Genomic DNA, 13,742 nt, shown 5'->3' on the forward strand with positions numbered 1-13,742 from the left:
TTATAAAGAAGACTTACACTTTGTTTTCTATATTTGTTGTGAAGTCGGTTTTGGGTTCTATTTAAATATTCAGCATTATTTTCCATTAAATTTGGAAAATAAAAAAAACTGAGAACAACAAGCCGTACACATTAAAAAAAGCGCGTAAAAATGGCTTGCCACTGCAACGTAGGCACAACCCTATAAAAAAACTTCATTGAAATCCATGAATAATTTTCGTGATTCTGTTTGGATAGATAAACAGATAGATGGGTAGACAGTCTGGCAAATAAAAATCACTGATCGTTAGAAGGAATCAAGAAAGTGGTATTAGGAAAAGAAGCCTTTTTTTGTGACCCAGTTTTGGCACCAGTATTACAGCCACCAACCGCATTATCATCAACATAATATTCATCATTACTTTTATCAATAATCATTTTTTTCAACTTTAGAACCATCAGCATTTCATCCACCACCTTATCACCATCATCATACAATCATCAACATTATCATACAATTATCATACAATTATTCACACCATCATAATTATAACTATCATTGTTTACCTTATATTATCAAAATAATTACGATTATCATCATCATTTTCTTCAAACTAATTATCATCATTGAGCCTTCCTTCTCATCATTATCATCATCATCATGATTTTTAATCATCACCATCATTCCTTGTTCTCTTTCCCTCATCATTATCATCATCATCGTCAGTTTCTTCCTCCAAAATCTCCTCAACATAACAACTATAGAATTTCCCCTTCAAAATCATCATACTTTTCTTCATACTCATCACCACCATTATCAACATTATCACCATCATCAATTCATTCTCCAACAACTGGATCACCATCACAAACCTCATCACCAAAACATTATCACCACCATTATTCAACAACTGGATCATCACAATCATCACCACCATTATCAACATTCTCCAACAAACAACTGGATCACCATCACAAACCTCATCACCACCATTATCAACATTATCACCATCATCAATTCATTCTCCAACAACTGGATCACCATCACAAACCTCATCACCACCATTATCAACATTATCACCATCATCAATTCATTCTCCAACAACTGGATCACCATCACAAACCTCATCAACACCATTATCAACATTATCACAATCATCAATTCATTCTCCAACAACTGGATCACCATCACAAACCTCATCACCACCATTATCAACATTAAACAATGCTCAACAACTCACCACCATTATCAACATTATCACCATCATCATTTCATTCTCCAACAACTGGATCACCATCACAAACCTCATCACCACCATTATCAACATTACCACCATCATCAATTCATTCTTCAACAACTGGATCACCAACCTCACCACCACCATTATCAACATAATCACCATCATCAATTCATTCTCCAACAACTGCATCACCATCACAAACTTCATCACCACCATTATCAACATAATCACCATCATCAATTCATTCTCCAACAACTGGATCCCGACAACAAACCTCATCACCACCATTATCAAAATTATCACCATCATCAATTCATTCCCCAACAACTGGACCAACATCACAAACCTGCTTTCATCATCATCATCACTATCAGTCAATCTTTCACATACATTAACCCAAAAGCAACGCGTTTCTACCATAATGTTTACGATCCTCTCATGCCCACATTCAAAAGCCATTACCCGTTAGAAATCAGGACATCAAATGTCGCTTTCTATCCCACTTTCTATTTATATTTTCACTCTTTCACTTTCCATTTCAAAGCCGGAGAGAAAGAGCCTACGCCCCTACTGGTCATTTTCCTTTTACAATACCGACCTTTGACTTTTACTCTTGATATGCATTCGTCATATTCTTCCAAAGCCTCCAGCTGTGAGGTAAAATATTTATCTCTCTCTCTCTCTCTCTCTCTCTCTCTCTCTCTCTCTCTCTCTCTCTCTTTGTACAAAAAATATTCTATTCTAGTGGGAGTGAAACAGATGCGATCCACTTTCTATCTCAATGTCTGTTTATTTATTTATGTGACACGCACAGACAGAAGAATGACTGTTCCGAGTAGTTCTCTCTCTCTCTCTCTCTCTCTCTCTCTCTCTCTCTCTCTCTCTCTCTCTCTCTCTCTCTCATTTAGGTGAAAGAAAGAGTAATCGACCAGAGGCATAGCATATGTGATCCTCTTCCTCTCCCTCTATCTATCTATCTATCTATCTATCTGTGTAACATGAACAGACAGAAAAATGGCTATATTTTGAGTACCGTCTCTCTCTCTCTCTCTCTCTCTCTCTCTCTCTCTCTCAAAAAAAAAAAAAAAAAAAAAAAAAAAAAAAAGGACAAAACGAGTGCCAACAGTTCTACTATCTCTTCCAAAGGGACGCTCGATGACCCAAAAGTCTTGTCCAGTTCTGAGAAACAATGTCTCACCTTACACACACGATAATCGATACCACATTTACATCTTGAGAAAAAACAGTCTTGCTCCAGGCTAAAGCCCTCTGTTGTGGAGACTGTCCGTAGAATATTTAAATTTGAGATCTTTTATTATAAGAAAAGAAATTAAGATGCTGTAATGCAAATAGATTATTATAATTGTTACCTAGGCTAAAACCCCCTATTGTGTACACTGTCCGTTAGAATATTGAAGTTTGAGTTTTTTTTTCTTTATAAGAAAAGAAATTAAGATATTGGAATGCAATTGTTACTCTTTAGAAATTTATTTGTTGTGGCTAACATTAGCAAATCATCAAGACGATAGATAATTAGATGGATGACAACTGACGTTAAAATAAAATTAGCACAGTTGACGGTTTTGTACGGAAAAACGACAGTTGATCGTGAAAATAAAAATTAAAAGATAGCTGAATATTAAAATAGTGGGAAAAAATCAACAGATTTTAGGAGTTTGAAGTAAAAAATGTCAAAGTGAGTCCCGGAATACATGAGAGGATAATAAGGTTTTCCTTATTTATTCATCCATCTTCTACACTTTTAAGATCTCTCTCTACATTACGTACGAAGGAGATAAAATATTAAATAAGAAAAAACTACGACTTCGTAACATTACTCCCTCTCAAGATATCATTCGCCCATTACCAAGATGTGGAATACTCCATGAATGTTTCAGGTTTCAAAAAAAGACCAATATAATTTTACAATTAACCAGCTTTAGGAATTGCAAATTTAACAATGAACCAAATTTAGAAATTACAAATTTTACAATTAACCAAATTTAGGAATTGCAAATTGAATAATTAACCAAATTTAGAAAGTGCAGATTTAGCAATTAAGCAAATTTAGGAATTCCAAATTTAACAATTAACCAAATTTGGGAATCGCAAATTTAACAGCTAACCAAATTTAGGATTTGCAAATTTAACAATGAATCAAATTTAGGAATTTTCAATTTAACAATTAACCCAATTTAGTAATTGCAAATTTAACAGTTAACTAAATTTATGAATTGTAAATTTAACAATTAACCAAATTTAGGAATTGAAAATTTATCAATTAACCAAATTTAGGAATTGCAAATTCAACAATGAAAAAAATTAGGAATTGAAAATTTATCAATTAACCAAATTTAGGAACTGCAAATTTAATAATTAACAAAATTTACGAATTGAAAATTGAACAATTAACCAAATTTAAGAATTACGAATTTAACCATTAACCAAACTTAGGATTTGCTGTTGAGAATAAGTAAATAAAGAAAAAGAGAAAAAATAATGCAAAGCTGATGTTAAAAAAGGTAAATAAATTTAACAAAAGCTAACAAGAATAAACGAATTAACCAAATTTAAGAACTGCAAACTTAACAGTTAACCAGATTTAGGCATTGATGTTCAGAATAAGTAAATAAAGAACACGAGAAAAAATATTACGAAGCGGAGGTTAAAAAAACGGGAAATTAATATAACAAAAACTAAAAGTATAAAGGAATAATCTTTTTTCTCCTGAATCTTGACCTACGGAATATGGAAGGATTTTGCACGCGTGCTTTCAATCACAATAAAAGGACAGGAAGCTCAAGAACACAGAATACTGAACGTAGTATCAATAAGTTAAATTTTTTTTTTATCTTTCTATTTTTTTATTCGTTTATTATTTATTATCAAAAAATGTTTTTCTGCTCCATTCTATAAGGAAACAAGTAAAAAATGCGTCGAAGCCTCTTTGGCGCAATCGACTTTTCTGTACAGCCGCTACAGCGTATAATCAAGGCCACCTAAAATAGATCTATCTTTCGGGGGTCTCTGTATAATTCTCAATGGGCCGCGGCCCGTGAAACTTTAACGTCGGCCAGAAGCATGATTATGGCTAACTTGAACCTTAAATAAAATGAAAACTACTGAGGCTAGAGGGCTGCAATTTGGTATGTTTGATGATTGGAGAGTGGATGATCAACGTACCAATTTGCAGCCTTCTAGCCTCAGCAGTTTTTAAGATCTGAGGGCAGACAACAGAGGTGCGGACAGAAAAAGTGCGGACGGACAGAAAAAGCCGCACAATAGTTTTCTTTTACAGAAAACTAAAATCCACAGGTTCCAAAACCATTTATTCCACAACGATTTTTTTTTTCGTGCACGTATGCCTGGCAAAAACATATTCGCTACTGGTTTCTTGATCAGTGAAGTCCCTACTGGTCTGGTCTTTATCCGGGTGGGTTACCTCCAATGAACGCCACCGGAACGCAAGCTCGTATGCCATGAATGAAATTTGCAACAGACGTTGGGAGATTGGTACAACGGGACCCAGAATCTTTTAAGCAAGTATCTGTCGTGTATCAGTTATGTCTTTTCAAGGTGAGAGGTTTCGTACGTCATAGGTAAATCAAAATGAATACTCTCTCTCTCTCTCTCTCTCTCTCTCTCTCTCTCTCTCTCTCTCTCTCTCTCTCTCTCCTGAGAGTTGGAATCAATATACGATAATGCTACAGGTGAAGTGATACTCTCTCTCTCTCTCTCTCTCTCTCTCTCTCTCTCTCTCTCTCTCTCTCTCTCTCTCTCTCTCTCTCTCTCTCTCTCTCCTGAGAGTTGGAATCAATATCCGATAATGACGACCAACAACCAATTTACATCATGATCCTTAATTTACGTAACAAAAAACACTACCTCGGCTTTCATTAAAACAAGCTGAGAATCACGCTCTGTAATGTTCTTTATTTCCATATTCTAAGGTCCACAGGTCGGGTGAGATCTCTATTTACGACAAATACCTTACAATAATAATATTCTAATAAACCCAAATCCATCAAGAAATAAAATTTGAAGTTACTTTGGATTTAGAATTATCTAAGGTGGTTAATTAAGTCTTTATCTCGAGGGTAATCTATATACACAATAATCTATATGCTTCATTATTAATTAATGTTAATTTAAGATTATCTAAGTCAAGTCTTTGTTAACTTGATGTAAATTCCTCTTTAGAAAATACCACATGATAATCTATATAATCGATAATTAATTAACTGATGTTCATTGATAATTAATTAAATAATTGATGTTAATTAATGTTAATTTAACGTTATGTAAGTCAAGTCTTTGTTAACCTGATGTGAATTCCTCTTTAGAATATAGCACATGATAATCTATATAATTGATAGTTAATTAATTGACGTTAACTGGCAATTAATTGATGTTAATGTTAATTTAACGTTATCTAAGTCAAGGCTCTGTTAATTTGATGTAAGTTCCTCTTTAGAAAATACCACAGGATAATCTATATAATTGATAATTAATTAATTGATGTTAATTGTGCCATGACCTCTGCGGACAAGGTTCCGAAGCTCTATCTGTTCGAATGTTGTTCTAAAGCGTTTAATGGGACGACCATATTTTTTTTAATATCTTCAATATTTTTAATAATTTTTTTAATAAAAAGCACTGGAATAACTAAACCTTAATGAAAGTTACATAGAAGTTGTTGGATCATTATAATCCAAATTATATGAGGTCACGATAATTTTTGCTGGATTATTATAATTCAAATTATATGAAAACATATTAAACAAGTCAATACCCTTTGAGCTGACGGTAAATATCCACATCCGATATGATTGCAATGAATAATGGGTGTTCAAAATAAAAACAAGTAAAAAATGCGCCGAAGAATTGAGTTTTCTGTTCATCGTATACTCAAGGCCACCGAAAATAGATCCATCTTTCGGTGGTCTCGGTATAATGCTGTATGAACCACGGCCCATGAAACTTTTACCACGGCACGGTTGTGGCCTGTCGTATATCGTTACCAGACGCACGATTATGGCTAACTTTAACCATAAATCAAATAAAAACTACTGAGGCTAGAGGGCTGCAATTTTATATGTTTGATGATTGGAGGGTGGATGATCAACATACCAATTTGCAGTGCGGACGGACAGACAAAGCCATCTCAATAGTTTTCTTTTACAGAAAAAAAACCTACCGTATCCCACCCACCCCAAACAATAATATTCATAAATTCCAGAGATCGAAGGTCGATAAAATTTCATGATACGTTAAAGTTGAGTTGTAGATTTCAGATTTATTTCTCATATTAACAGTAAAGAATTATTCAAGAGATCAGGCAGTGGTAGGATTTGCTAAAATATATGAAGAAACAGTTTATCTGATAGAGGTATATTTTCGTGAATGGAATGACAGTGCTGCCTAAAATGGAAAACTGCTGTATCTGCAAAATTTTCGAAACTGAGATATGCCACCTATTGGGCTCGTGAAACTAATACACAAGTTTCCGTAGTTTCAGAATAATTCTTCAATGCTTTCCACGAGTAATTAGGGGGTCCCATTTGCAGTATCTGCAAAATCAGTAGTAAGGCAAAGGAAAACTGAGGTCTCTGCCATTTTTCTCAATTTTTATTTTTGCAGATACTGAAGTCTTCCATTTTAGGGCAGAGTAGTTTCCTATACGAATGAGACCTCAGACTTTTCAGGATGAAAGTTACTCTCGGGATAAGAGAAAAGACAAATTTTCAAGGAATGGAAAATGGTCCTCCTCCAGAATTCCGGAAAACGAATGTTGTGTCTCAGAAGAGTGAAAGGGACTACTTCTCTGGTGATGAAAAATAGCCACACTTTTTCCAGAGAACAAAAGAAATCACATTTTCAGGAAAGGTGTAATTATTTCACGCTACAGAAAGAAGTAACTTCCTCAGTAAATTGTTGATCACTGACAGAACCCAAACGTTTCAGAAAGCCAAAAGGGTGACTTGTGATCAACGCATTAAAATTACGAGTGATGACACTTCAAATAAATCAGAATAACTTTTGATCCTTATATGAGCTTTTCAGTCGAGAAACATGCCAAGTGCCATTTTTAAAATAAATAATAAATTAAATTAAAAATACCCATGGCCCAGGCTGGCGCTTGGCATGTTTCTCGACTGAAAGACTCATATGACAGTTATAAGAAAAGCAATTCAACTAGAATCCAAAGTACCTAGTCACGCAAAAATGCAATCCCATACAAATAAAAATAACTGATCGTGAGTTCCAATTACAGTTACAGTAGTAATTCCTCATTACGCTCAGCATTACCAAACGAACCGCCACACGCTCTCGATCATTTGGCGACAATAACGCCCGCTAACCATGTCATAGTGCTTGAGTTAATGTCCCCCTAACTTCACAAACTGGCGAGACGAAGTGGGCAATCTCTCGTCAGTTTGGAGAGCTCTCCGAGTCTGTCGTGTCATTACGGTCGTTTAACTTCCAACGCCCGAGTTGCGTCGAGAGTTGCCGTGTGCAATATTCATTCCCTCTCCTCAATTGGGGCATTGTTATGCGTAATTGTTCGTTAATGGCTTACTTGAATTTGGTCACAGGTTACTCGAATATTTTTTTTCGGTGGCTTACTTGAATTTGGTCACAGGTTACTCGAATATTTTTCGTTGTGGCTTACTTGTAATTTGGTCACAGGTTACGCGAATATATTTTTGTGTGTGTGTGTGTGGTTTACAATTTGGTCACAGGTTAAATGAAATTTTTTTTGTGCCTTACTTGAATTTGGTGACAGGTTACTCGAGTATTTTTTGTGGCTTACGTGAATTTGGTCACATGTTACTCAAATATTTTTTTTTTTTGGATTGCCTGAATTTGGTCACAGGTTACTCAGATTTTTTTGAGGGGAGGGCTTACTTGAATTTGGTATCAGGTTACTCGAATATTTTTTGTTTGTGGCTTACTTGAATTTGGTCACAGGTTACTAAAAAAAAAAAAAAAAAATATATATATATATATATATATATATATATATATATATATATATATATATATATATATATATATATATATTGAAGTTTAAACAATAATGGTTATATTTATATCTGGGTCATTGTTATCTGTAATTGTTCATTAAGGGCTTACATGAATTTGGTCACAGGTTACTCGAATATACATCTATATATATATTTTTTGAAGTTTAAACGATAATGATTATATTTATATTTGGTCATTGTTATCCGAAATTGTTCGTTAATGGCTTACTTGAATTTGGTCACAGGTTACTTGAATATTTTTTTTTTTGAAGTTTAAACAATAATAGTTATATTTTTATTTAAGCTTAAACAATAACGCTTGAATATCATGATGTGGAATATGCGCAGTCTTTATTCTGTAGTAGGCTCGGGTGAATTTACACTCGGTGAATTCACACTAAGCTATTTTTAACCCAGAGTGAGGTATTCATTGCTACAGGAAGTTTAAACAATAATGCTTATATTTCATGATGTTAAATCTGTAAAGTTTTTATTCTGTAGAAGGGTTGGCTGAATTTAAACTAAGCTATTCTTAACCAAAAACGAGCTATTCTTTTCACAGGAGGTCCCGTCAGCATAGGAAAGTATTGCAAACTACAAGAGGCCTGGTGTGAATCTCTGGATTTAACTAACCAGATACGTTTTTTTTTTTTCATTCTTCCCACCTCTCGCAACACCTTTAATTCTTGCCTATGTGAAGGAGGGTCTAGATTTGACCATGAATTCATCGATGCTATCGTCCGCAGTACTTAAAATAATTATACATATATACATGCATACATATATATATATATATATATATATATATATATATATATATATATATATATACTATATATATATATATATATATATATATATATATATATATATATATATATATATATATATATATATATATATATATATATATATATATATATATATATACATATACACAGTGTTAACACTTCCCATTTAAAGTCATAATAATAAATAATAATAATAATAATAATAATAATAATAATAATAATAATAATAATAATAATAATAATAATAATAATGCTAGCAATAAACAATTCATCACCTGTAAGAAGACTTCTGCCTTTCAGTTAAACACTGAAGTTGGCATCACTTAAAAGGGTTTGTCTTTTTTTTTTTTTAACAAAATACGATAAGGAATAATACATCACCCAATCTCCATAGTGAATAAAAAGCACTGAGTGTAATTACCCTGTTACTTTCCTTAAAAATTTAACAAGAGACAGAGGACAGAACACAAGGCGCAACTGTATGTTCCTTTCACTGGATGCTGACATCAGCAATATACAAGTTCCAAATGTGTACTATTGAACTAAATTATACTAAGAGTTTGTAATATAATTTTTTACACCTTTTTTTAATGCAAAGTTCAATAGAACGAGCAAGCCAAATCCGACTAATAATGGCAAGGCAAAGAAAAATGATCATTGGGTCTTACCTCCGAAGGAAATGGTTGCACGACACTCGAAAGATGGAAGACAGGAACTACGGAAACTATGAGAAGAAAATCAAGTTTCATAACTATAATCAGGAACGAAGGAATAGAGAGTTTAGGCCCAAAGGCCAAGCGCTGGGACCTATGAGGTCATTCAGTGCTGGAAGGGATATTGAGAATAGTTATGTCTGTAAGGTTTAATAGAAGGAAAACCTCGCAGTTGCACAATGAAATCATTGTTAGAAGAGGGTGGATAGGAGGATGGGAAAAAGAAAATCTGAATGGAAGTACACCCAAAGAAATGAAAGGAGTTGCAGCTACGGGCCTAAGGGACGCTGCAAAGAACCTTCAGTAATGCCTACAGTGCACCCTGTGAGGTGCACTGACGGCACTAACCCCCTACGGGGCATAACTATATTCAGTCCCCCATATTACCCCCACCATCAGAGGAGTGCATTGTTACCAAACCTTAGTTCCTCTAACCAGCAAAGAACGAAAGCGTCCAGGAATCCAATCGGTAGAACAAACGAACCTGCTGACGTTACTGACACGTCCTCTGTATGAATGCCATTTGGTATTCAAACTCGCACCTCTGTAACACCATATTCCATCAGAATTATGAATGGTAACTCCATAATGGCATTTCCATACTGGCTGTGAGCATTGGCAGGTGTTCCTATCATATTACTCTGTCTCAGAGTATAGTCGAATGAAATTTTTTTTTAGTATTCTCAACTAATGTTATTACGCTCCATTGGGTATCACTTTACGTAATTTTCCGCGCATAATTGCTGTCGAGAAAAATGACACGGCAAAGTAGCCGTGATGATGAGTAATATCATCATCGCTTTTACGAATCCGTTTTCCTCATTTCCACGAAAATGATGACGTCACTCCTCCTCACTATTATTCAGAGAAGGTAACAAATGGTCTGCAGATGCAATCGCCGTTTCCATTACTTTCCAATCTGAAAATTACTTTTCTCGCCGGGTAGGTAAAGGTGAGGTGTCAGGTTAAATTGAGGGTCATTTAAACTAATTAGCCTCTACCAAAGGCTGCTTCGCATTCTTCAATTGCCTATACTCTACCAAACAGAGGAATCATATATATATATATATATATATATATATATATATATATATATATATATATATATATATATATATATATATATATATATATATATATATATATATATATAATATAAAATCGATTTCTGAAATCCCCCATATTTCCAGGCAACCTCACTAAAGAGGCGAGGTGGTGGCAAGTGGCTCTCTGATAATTCAATTGATAGAATGATACAAATAATAAAAGAAAGGAGGAAAGGAAAAAAAGCATACGGGCAAAGATGTGGAAAAGACATGAACAGAGAATGGAAGTGTAGATGGGTTGACTGATTGGGTATAAAAAGGTAAATGTTTGCACATGAACGCAGCGAAAAATGTCCGTAAGGAGAAACTTCAGAAACTAATAAACTGTTCGAAAATGCTTGCAAAATAGATAAAGTTGACAGCGAATGTAGGAGTAAAGTAATAAAGGGTAAATAAAAGCCAGGAAGATGGAACAATGAATGCTAATAAGGACGCTGGAAAAAAATGAAAGTAGGTAATTCCTTTTCCGTATTTATGACGAAACGTAACGGGTCATGGTGGGATTTAATGTGCTTAATGTGACTTTCCACTTGGTGGAATGGAACGGAATGGAATACAGAATTTAGGCCAAAGGCCAAAAGCTAGGACCTATGAGGTCATTCAGCGCTGAAACGGAGACTGGGAGTAGAAAAGGTTGAAAGGTGTAACATGAGGAAAATCTCAAAGCAGTTGCACTATGAACCAAATGTTAAGAGAGGTTGGATAGCAAGGTGGATGAAAGAGAATATGAATGGAGGTTCAGTAAAAAGAATGAAAGGGGTTGCAGCTAGTTGCCTAAAGAACGCTGCAATGAACCTTAAGTAATGCCTACAGTGCACCACGTGAGGTGCACTGACGGTACTACCCCCCTACGTTGGCTTTCCACATGGCAAGAGTTAATTTGCTCAAAAATTTCCACTTGGTAATAACAGTTAATCTGCTTAAAATTTATCCAAAATTACACAAAAAAATAAATAAAAAATATATACCTCTGACAGATTTCAATTTGGGAATTTTTTTTTTTTTTTTTTTTTGTCACAAAATAAATACAAAGTTTTTTCATTGCAACTACATTAAACATTAGTGTATAACAACTGCAACAGGACGAAAGAGGAAAATGCGAAGAAAAAGAAGTGAAAATAATCTGTAACGAGAAAAATGCAATTAAGAGTTCATTGTTAATATTCTAACATAAAAGCATCCAAGGTGAACTTTCAACCTTCATAATATTAGATGACCTGTTCCAAAGGCCTCTAAGAATAAAATCCCCATTATTTCAACAGGAAAAAGAACCCTGTGATATTCTACGAAAAATTAAAAGGTATAATTTCATTACCAAGCAATAAACGACAAGAGGCTTATAACATTTTGCAGGAAAATTACGAACATAATTTTCATATCAGGAGAGCAAGGGAGCTAGGAATTACGCGACGCCGGGGGTAGAAAAACTTTTAATTTAAATGTACGATAATTAATCTTTGCATATAACGACTTATTATTTTTAATTTAAATGTACGATAATTTTTGCATATAACTTTTATTATTTTTAATTTAAATGTACCAATAATTTTGCATTAACTTTATTTTTTATTTAAATATACGATAACAATCTTTGCATTTAACTACTTATTATTCTTAATTTAAATATACGATAATAATCTTGGCACAGAACTACTTATTATTTTAAATAAATATAAATATACGATAATAATCTTTGCATTTAACTACTTATTATTTTTAATTGAAATATACGATAATAATCTTTGCATATAACTACTTATTATTTTTAATTTAAACATACGATAATAATCTTTGCATATAACAATTATTTTTAATTTAAATATACGATGATAATCTTTGCATATAAATACTTATTTATTTTTAATTTAAATATACGATAATAATCTTTGCATATAACTACTTATTATTTTTAACAAGTGGATTGAGAGATTTTTGAATAATTTTCTTCACTGTAGACACTGAACGTCTTTTCTTATTTCTGTAATAATGGATAAAACCATGTAATAAAAAAAAAATTAAATGATGGAAGGGGATGGAATGCTATGACTGGTCACGGAAGGTGAGATGGGGGAAGAGCAGTGGATAACCTCGAAAAGAAATTGAAGTCTAGTTAGTGGCAGGAAACCAAAGATGAAGATATGATAAGAAGTTGAAGATCCACACCGTAACTGTCAACTGAAGGCCAACAACGCCGACTGGATTAGGAAATCACAAAACAAGTAAAATATGCGTCGAAGTTTCTTCGGCACAATCGAGTTTGCTGCACAGCCACAACAGCTTATAATCAAGGACACCGAAAATAGATCTGTCTTTCGGTGGTCTCGGTATAATGCTGTACGAGCCGCGGCCCATGAAACTTTAACCACGGCCCGGTGGTGGCCTATCCTATATCGTTGCCAGACGCACGATTATGGCGAACTTTAACCTTAAATCAAATGAAAACTACTGAGGCTAGAGGGTTTGATGACTGGAGGGTAAATGATCAACATACCAATTTGCAGCCCTCTAGCTTCAGTAGTTTTAAAGATCTGAGGGCGGACAGAAAAAGTGCGGACAGAAAAAAGTGCGGACGGACAGACAAAGCCGGCACAATAGTTTTCTTCTACAGAAAACTAAAAATAATCTAAATTTCTATTTTCCAACAACATCCAACAAACTAACATCAATTAATCAAGTTAAATTTCTATTTCCCAACGACATCCAACAAACTAACATCAGTTAAGTTAAAGTTCTATTTTCCAACAACATCCAACAAACTAACATCGATTAATCAAGTTAAATTTCTATTTTCTTACAACATCCAACAAACTAACATCAATTAACCATCAATGTATCAAGTTAAATTTCTATTTTCCTGGAATCATATTAAAAGCATTGTCTATTTT

The sequence above is a fragment of the Macrobrachium rosenbergii genome, chromosome 54 (assembly GCF_040412425.1).
Source record: "Macrobrachium rosenbergii isolate ZJJX-2024 chromosome 54, ASM4041242v1, whole genome shotgun sequence".
NCBI classification, from domain to species: domain Eukaryota; kingdom Metazoa; phylum Arthropoda; class Malacostraca; order Decapoda; family Palaemonidae; genus Macrobrachium; species Macrobrachium rosenbergii.